We start from the raw sequence: 9,191 nt of genomic DNA, 5'->3' as shown, positions 1-9,191 counted from the left end.
AAACATTCCTGCAGGGTTTTAAAAAATTATCTTGATTATCACAAGACTTGAAACCACTGTTACAGATTTTTTCATGTCAAGAGCAAGATTAACTTTATGTACCGTGGAGCTCTATGAGAGAGAAAGTTAGCTATGAAAGCTAAGAATAAAGCTTCCATATTCAGAGGAAGTATAGCTTTAGGGACAAAGAGCAAGCCCCCCTTTCCTGCTATTGCCAATCTCCATTGCTTGAAACTGATTTTCTTGTGCCACTGGCAGGGGCTGATGGGAATTGTAGTCCATGACATCTGGAATGGCAAAGGTTCGCCACCACTGGCCAAGGCTAACCTAGAAACGCGTCTTCATGATCTATTCATTACAGATACTCCACGTGAACTGGATCCCAAGGAGTGATTGAGACATCATGGAAGACTCATCCCTTGTGTCAAAAGTTTGCTGATACCATCATGGGCTTGTGCAGCTGGTTGCCCGTGTTATCAGCAACTCTAATAAGAGATGCATGGATAAGCTACCCTGTGGAAAATGTTGACGCTTGGCTGTGGCATTCCTTTGTTCCAAGAAGGAAACCACCAATGGGTGCAGATGGCACTAGCGCTGCCTGGATCACTTCTGGTAGGTAGCCGATGGGTTTTTTTATGGATAGGCAACAGTTTCCAGAGGTTGTTCCAAAATCCCAGTTTCCCAGCGTGTGCTGGTATTCTTCCGGGAAATGGCTGATAGAAAGAAGTATGGAAAATATCTAGGCTGGAAATTTACCTCAGCTATATATACATATGTAATGATTCCTCTCTCCCTCAGAGAATACTGGGATTTGTAGGTGACAAAGAGATTCTAGACCACAGGTGTCAAACTTGTGGCCCTCCAGATGTTCATGAACTACAATTCCCATCAGTCCTTGCCAGTATAGCTGATGCTCATGTTGGGAGGGACGGATGGGAATTGTAGTTCATGAACATCTGGAGGGCCACGAGCTTGACACCCCTGTTCTAGACTTATCTCACAGTGGACACACTAAGCTGCTTTATATTGAGACAAATGGTCTGCTCGAACTGGTAATGGCTTTCCAGGTTCTCTGGTCGAGGTCTTCCACATCGTCTGTTGCCCTTTCAACTCAAAATGGTGTGGTTTGGACCTGAGGATAGGGAATAACAGTCTTAACGGAAAGATCTGCCCTGTGTTTCTGTGGTTTGCCAAACTTTGCTAACCATTATTTGCTTACTCCTACTAGATATAGAAGTGAATCAAATGTGCTTCCCAAAATATTCTTCTGTCAGTTGTGCCTGGGGGAGAGCAGGCCCCAACTGCACTCTGGGAGCTGATAGGAAGAAAGGCTCATGGGAAGTGGGCATCTGTCATGCCCCCACAGAGGCTTTTGTTATTTCCCCATTAAACTTCAGTTTCCCCATAGTTAGCATGGTTTTAGTTCATTGTTAAGCCTTCTAAGGGAGGGGATTTTAGTTAGCCCCTGTCCCTTTAAGACATTTCCCAATAGGCAGTTTCCTTTCTTTACCCAGCAATCCCCTGTTTTAGTTCTAGCTAGTCAGTCAGAGTGAGGTGCTAAGGGTAGCTGGAGACTGGAGTATTCGTGACGTACCTATTAGTATATGGTGGTCCATAGAGTACAAGTTAAGTTCAACAGTAATTAGAACTAGACAAAGACTGAAAGAACTGAAAGGAAGCAAGACACAGTGGACTTTCTTGAAAGCAGCCAAGAGAAGACACAATCTGCAGCTTCAAACCTGCTCAAGACAAGCAAATACTCTGATTTAGATAGACCCAAGGGAGGAGTTAGGGTCTTGATTCTCTCCAGTAACAAACCTATTGTAGAACTGTTGAACCTGGCTTGTGTCTCCCCCACTCTGTCCTAGCCAAGTACAGGGCACCAAAAATAGATTCACTTGGGGGGCAGAACAGCATCCGTGCACCCAAGCATAAGGCTGGGCTCTGGCCTTGGCACAAACACTTGCCAGAACAGATCTGAGTCAGGGTCAACCCTGATTAGTACTTGAATGAGAGTCCACCAAGGAAGTCCAGAGCTGCTCTGTGCAGACAGGCAGTGGCAAACCACCTCTGAACATTTCTTGACTCGAAAACCCCATGAGGTCCCCATTCATTGGCTACAACTTGATAGTAGTTTCCATGACCACCAAATCTATCAGATCTCTCTCAAAAGAATAACTTCTTTGCTTGTTCTGGTAGTTGTCTCTTTCACACAAGATACTAAGGTAGTTGTCTCTTTCACACAAGTATTTTAATAAGTGTGTTGCTCCTGTTCTGTTTATGTCTCTAGATTTGTGTTGTATGACTGGAAGAGGAAAAAAAGAGACATAGTGGTTACGAGGAGGTGTACTCTAATCTGGAGGAACCGGGTTTGATTCCCCGCACTGCCTCCTGAGCTGTGGAGGCTTATCTGGGGAATTCAGATTAGCCTGTGCGCTCCAAAGCATGCCAGCTGGGTGACCTTGGGCTAGTCACAGTTCTTCTGAGCTCTCTCAGCCCCACCTACCTTACAGGGTGTTTGTTGTGTGGGGGAAAGGGAAAGGAGTTTGTAAGCCCCTTTGAGTCTCCTACAGGAGAGAAAGGGGGGCTATGAATCCAACTCTTCTTCTTCTTTTCAATATGAAGCCACAGGAATCATTCCCTTTTGAAATCTGACCAGGGTTCTTAATGAAACAGAGCCAGGAAAGGTCCATAAAAATTGTAGTGCTAAATGTGATTCCCTGTCCTCCCTTTATCCTTCCTGAACTTTTTTTGACTGATAGCCAAGATCTTTACAGGGTGGAGACAGGAGAAGGAAAGACAACTCCAGATAAGCATCGTGGTTTGTAGGTTTGGCTTTTAGTAACAGCTGCTTGCTTTCAGTTTTGTAACATTCACATTTCAATGTTTATTGGTATGATACATGCTTTGATTGTAATCCTGTACCCATTTATGCATATTGCCTCCCACTCAAATCAATGAGTATAAGCACCTGTAACTAGCTACGACTGGTTGTGTATGGAGTTTTTTTTTTCAACAATGGGAGAGGACGCAGGGAGAAGATGCGGTTTGTGAGATGCAAAAGTGGAGTCACAGAATTTATTTTCTGTGTCATAACATGTTAGCTCTTTGACTATCGCAGAAGATATTCCAGATAGAGGATAAAATATAAGTACTTGAGAATGGTAGAGGGAGGACAGGATTACCTTTTCAACAGGAAAAAAAAGCTTTTACTAAATAACCCTGCCCAATGGCACAGGGCAGTGAGTTGCAGTATTGCAGTCAACGCTCCGCTCACAACCCAAGTTCGATCCCACCCGAAGTTGCCTAGTAAACGTCATGATGTGACGTCACCCCATGGGTCAATAATGACTCGGTGTTTGCGGAGGGGAGTACGGTACCTTTACCTTTAAACATTTTGTAAGGAGCAAAAGCAAGCAACGTCAATGGATTTTCAGCTGCTTCTTCCTGAAACTTAATTCATGCCTGGTCAGAGTGCGAGGAGATGCAGAGCAGCATCTCTCAGGGCAATTTCTTTGCTACAGCCTGTTCCTGCATTCTTAAGACTCGGGGCCAAGGAGTCCCAAACAGATGGCAGGGACTTCAAGCTGACTTCAGCCCAGACCTCTGTTTTTAGGGCAAAATATCAAGAATCTCCCCCTACCTGTAAAAGGCAGCTGGCAAACTTGAGCAGCCTCGATTTGCCTCAGGGCTGTGCAGGGGAGGAAAAGAAAAACCTCCACGCAGTTTCGTTATTCAAAACCTAGCTTCCTTCTTGGCCGACAGCCTCTCAAATAGGGGAAAGTTATGTTTTTAAAAGGCGTTTTCAAAACTCTGATTGCAAAAACAATTCAAAAACAGAGTTTTCAAAACTCTGATTGCAAAATGAGAGGTTTGTGAGCACATATGAATCTGCTTTATACTGAATCAGACAGATCGCAGGCCCATGGGGATATGAAAGTGTGCCTCTGCCTCAGCAGCAAATGGCAAAGGGTTGTGGATGACCAGGAATTAGGAGTGCGCAAGAGAAAAGTGGTATTTGGGGGGGGGGGTTCATGTTTATTAGACCTGGAGATTTTTGAAATCCCCCAAAATTGCTGAATTGCTGCTCCCAAAGAGTGGGGGGGAACCACTGTTTGGTAGGCAGAGGAAGGTGGGGAAGAGCAAGGAAACCCAAATGACAAATGCATGCTGTCTGTCTTCGCTTTCCCTGCAAAGCGAGAGGAAAAGTCATACTCTCAGAGCTCTCAGAAACGTGGAGATTCTCTTATCTAAGGTGTGGTGAATTCAGGAGATTGGGAAGACATGTATATTACAGAGAATCCAACCCAAAGGGAATGTGTGCTTGGTGTGAAGCAGACCACAGGGGCCTAAAAGGCAAATGATTCTATGAGCTGCCTCCAGGCACTGCCAATCTGTGTTGCTGCAGCCCCTGTGACTAGCAAGTGCTGTTCTAGGCAAAGCTACTGGGCCCATTTGGCTGAGCTCCTTTTAAAAAAGAACAAAGGGCTCAGATTGGAGTAACTCTGCAAGGATTTCAGTAGAAATGCTGCTTCTCAAGCCAAGACATCAGTAACAAATAGACATTATGAAAATTCTACATAGCTCTGGAAAATTCATTAGCAAACCAGCCTCACAAAGGGCTGTGAAATTTCTATTGCTCTATTTCAGGGGTCTGCAAACTTGGCTCTCCAGATGTTCATGGACTACAATTTCCATCAGCCCCTGCCAACATGGCCACTGCGCAGCACTGATGGGAATTGTAGTCTATGAACATCTGAAGAACCAAGTTTGCAGCCCTGCTGTAGTTAGTGGGATGTATGCAAATTGGTTAGGATTGAAATGTTGCTTTTGCTGAAAATGCCAGAGAGTTCTGATGCACTCTTAATGTTGAATAAAAAAACTGCAACTTTTAATTTGTTTGTTTATTTATTTGGATTTATATGCCACCCTCCCCACAAGGGCTCAGAGCGGCTTACAGTAATAAATAACATAAAATTTGATTAAATAAACAATTAAAACAGCTGTAATAATTACAATCTAATCTAGATAAAACACATTTAAAATTGAAGTCAACTTAAAAACTTAAAATCAAAGTTAAAATAAGACCAGCAACAGATGCCATTAAAGACAAATAGTGGGTCAAGCTTTAGGGCTGGCAACAAGTGCAATTGAGGATAAGAACAATTTCAGTTTCAGGCTTCAACCAAAAGCCTGGCGGAGAAACTCTGCCTTACAGGCCCTGCTTAAGCAATCTTTGGAGCATTTTAAGAAAGTCATAGAGACAGGCTGTCGGAGCGGCAGCTTCCCTGAAGCCAAGCCTCAGAGCCTGCGGGGAAAGGAAAGAATGAGTGAGTGAGGGGGGTGAGGCACTGTGCGAGTAAGCACTGCGGCGCTTACTCATGAGTAAGCGGGCCTCTGCGGGGGGCGCCCGGAGGGGTTTTTTGTCTCCAGGTGCCATTGGACCCTGTACGCCACTGGGGCTCCGGGCTGCATACAACAATAACAATAACATCCAATATATTACAATAAATAGAATCAATAAAGATGGGCAATAAAGTCAGCAAATAGCAGGCATCACAACATCATACATTACAAATCATAATATACCATCAATAAATGGAAAAACATCAATAGGCATAATAGGATACAATATAATAATATCAACAAGATCAGAATAATCATAACATACCAAACAAAATATCAGTAAATATCAATAAATATTGCACAATTATTTAACAAAAAACAACAATAATCCTAGCCCAATAACAGGTGGCAGAGCGTTCCACCAGGTAAGAGCCAGGGCCAAAAAGCCCTGGTTGAAATTCCTTTCCTGGCTTGGTGTGTTTGCCTCTCCGTTTCTATGTCTTCCGCGGCAATTTTTGTAAACAACTATTTGTTTTCCCAAAAGCTGTTTTCTCCTCCTGCAGCTCTGACAGCCAGCCCTGGGCTACTCTAATTCTTCCCTCTCTCATCGTGATTGCTCGTTGAGAAATTAGTATTCTTTCATCTGTCAAGAGGGAGGCAGCAAAAGTCGCGGTTAGAGAGCGAGAGCCAGAAAGTGCATGGCTTCAGCCCTACCTCTGACTCACCGCGTAGCCTTGGGCAGCTTATCTTGCTTGTTTTCCCATATATAAAATGGGAGGGAGGCAGAGGTTGTTAAAATTTTAATTACTGCCTTGAATGGGCTACGCCCCTTTTCTCCTCCCATTGAACTCGAAGGCTGGAAGGTACCTGAAAAGGTTATTCAGGCCAAAGGGTTTCCTCAGATCAAATTTGGTCTTTTTGTATCTTCTAAAGTTGATAAGAGTTATTTAACTTGCAAAAAATCTACCAAGGTAGAACAGTTGATATCATCAATACGGCTAATTCACAACATGGCCAGATTTGTGAATACTTACGTCTGGAGACTAGAGCCATGAACAGACAAGGCAGATTTCTATAAACCTGAGAAAAGCGCCAGATTTGCAAAAATAAAAAAAATAAAAAAAATGAAATGTATAACAAAAAATAGGGTGAGGGGTTAAAACTCAACAAAATAGGAGACACAGTACCTGTAGCCTGAAGGAAAAAGTGCTCTCTGTGATTGTTGCTGGGCATCCACAACAGAACTGCCAACTGAACAGTGGCGTAGCGCCTAGGGGACTAAGCGGGGCAGGTGTCTTGTCCCGGGCACACACTCGTGCAGGCACATGGCGGGGGCATGGCAGGGGTGCAGGGCACACATATGCCCCAGGCGCAGTTCCCCCTCACTATGGCTCTGCAACTGAAACCTCGATTTCTGTCAATAAAAGGCGTGTGAAAGGGGGAAAGGCCTTTTCCAGGCCTGGAAGCAGATAAAAAGTTGATCGATAAGTGAGAATTGTAAAAGTATGGGGGTTGCCGGGGGGGGGGGGGGGAAGGTTTCCTCCAGAAGTCCTTGTGGGTTCTCCATTGCACAACTGTGCCTGGTGGCTGGCACAATGCAATTGGAACATAGTTTTTCCAGAAAGAGGCTGCCAAGGGGAGGGGAAGAAGAAAAGCTGAAGGCAAGAACCTTTCTCCCTGTGCATCATGGCCCCAATCCAAATCAGGCCCTTACATGCCTGGAGAAAGACTTCCCAGCACAGAAGTCCAGGTACACATCTAACTGAGTGTCCTCATGGCAGCCACATATCTTCCACGTGGACTCTACAACTGGGAATTGGCTCAACTGAAGTTTTCAGAGATCAGGGAAAGCTGTCTACATTAAACTGCCTATCAAACGACTGGTTTGCCTGCTATGGATCTTTTGTGCAATGCAGAATATTCTGGGCATGTTCTAGAGCTGCTCGAACTGCTCAGTCCTATTGGGCTTTATCATTATCCTGCAACGGCTGACAGTGTCATCTAGAACACTCTGATGCTGTCTTGCAGGCACAAGTCAGGAGCAGTTACTTAGCTGTACATGCCATCTGAAACTCTGGAAGGCTCTATTGGGTTTTGTGGAGGCCCCTTTCAATGCACTTGAGAGCAGAAATGTAGCTTTATAAAATGGCTCCCAGGGCTAATCCTGGGTGCCAAGCCCTTCAGCCGCATCCCGTGGAGCTCGGGAGTTGGACCAGCCTGCCCCGATCTCCAGTTGTTTGATGCTGACCTCAGCTTGCCCAGGCCTCAGCTCACCTGGGTCCGCCTCCAGAACTTGGAGGTGTAGCCAACAGCATAAAGCTAGAGCTGGTCAGCCCCTGGTGCTCAATCTGATCCTGGCCTCAGAAAGCCTGCAGTTTAAACTGGCTCTGGGCCAGCTGAGACCAGCATCCAAAAGGCCTGCTCAGCCCCTGATCTTCATGTGGGGGCTGGGGGCAGGGCAAACCAGCTGGCCCCACTCCTGAACCGCATGTGGAGATTGTGCCAGCCCAGCTCCACAGGGAGTTCAGGCTGGGGCACAGTTGTGGGGGTGAGGGGGTTGCAATGCACCCCCAAGGAAGTGGCACCAAGGGATCTAGCCCCCATGTCCCCCTTGCTATACCTATGCATGAGAGAAGCTGAGGAGTACGGTAAAGGATTTGATTCCAGCTTTATGGGAAAATTGAGCCCTGGGAGTAGAGCTGCCAACCCCCAGGTGAAGCTTGGAGATCTCCCAGTGTTATATCTTCAGAGAATACAGATTCATTCCCCTGGATACAATGGCTTCTTTAGAGAGTGGATGCTGTGATGTCATATCCTGCTGAAGTCCCTCCCCTGGCTCTCTCTCTCTCCCCCCACCGCAAAACCTCTGGGAATTTCCCAACCCAGAGCTGGCAATTCTAATTGGGAGCTACATTTCAAGTGGTTTATTTCCACTTCCTAAATATATTTGGCTGTACATAAAACTTACATTAATTCCTGCAATGACAGTAAGAGATGAGCAAAAAAGCAGAGAGAAAAAAATGTGGGAGGAAAGGAAGAGAACCCAGTCTTGGACCAGTGAATGAGGAAGAATGGTGACACCGCAATTAGTAAAGTATGGTATCAAAGGATCTCCAGATGTGCATTATACTGAGATGTTTGTTTTGGCTTTTCAAAGAGCAGCAGTAAATCTAATCTAACTACTGCTGATAACATTGTCAATGAAATAATTTTTAATTATTCATTGCTGCTTGGGTGAACATTTTTGTTTTTACTTTTTATTTTAATCTGTGCTGCTTTTAAAGTGGTTACTGAGAGTATAATGCTAGTAAATTTAATTGCTTTTGTATTGTTTTCTTGTTATGTAAACTGCCTCGGGAGTCTTCTGGCTGGGTGGAGTAGAAATAGCTGCAATAGACAAGGAAGGAAAAAAAACCCTCTATGAAATGTTTTACAATTATTTTTACATAAACACATTAAAATTTATTATTAGATCAAAATCTTTTATAAAGTACAACACTTTAGATTTTGCTGGTACCGGTATATTTTTAAAAGGTGTATTACCTAGGAAAGGTGAACAAACTATAACATTATTTTCCTTTCTTTTAATTTCAAAGAAGTCCAGATTTTCAGTTAGCAACCTACTTTTTCCAGCCTCATTTGTAGTTCCACTCTCAGAGCAAGTGTGGTGAAACCGCCAAAGTGTCGGACTATGACTTGGAAGACCTGAGTTCGAATTCTCACTCTGCCATAAAAGCTTGGTCGGTGACCCTACCAGTCTAACTTATCTCACAGGGTTGTTGTGAGGATAAAACTGAGGGGAAGAGAATGAAGTAAGCCTCTTGGGGTACCCATTGGGGAGAAAG

Source organism: Sphaerodactylus townsendi, linkage group LG14 (assembly GCF_021028975.2).
Source record: "Sphaerodactylus townsendi isolate TG3544 linkage group LG14, MPM_Stown_v2.3, whole genome shotgun sequence".
Classification (NCBI taxonomy): Eukaryota; Metazoa; Chordata; class Lepidosauria; order Squamata; family Sphaerodactylidae; genus Sphaerodactylus; species Sphaerodactylus townsendi.
This window is presented reverse-complemented; position numbering follows the sequence as displayed.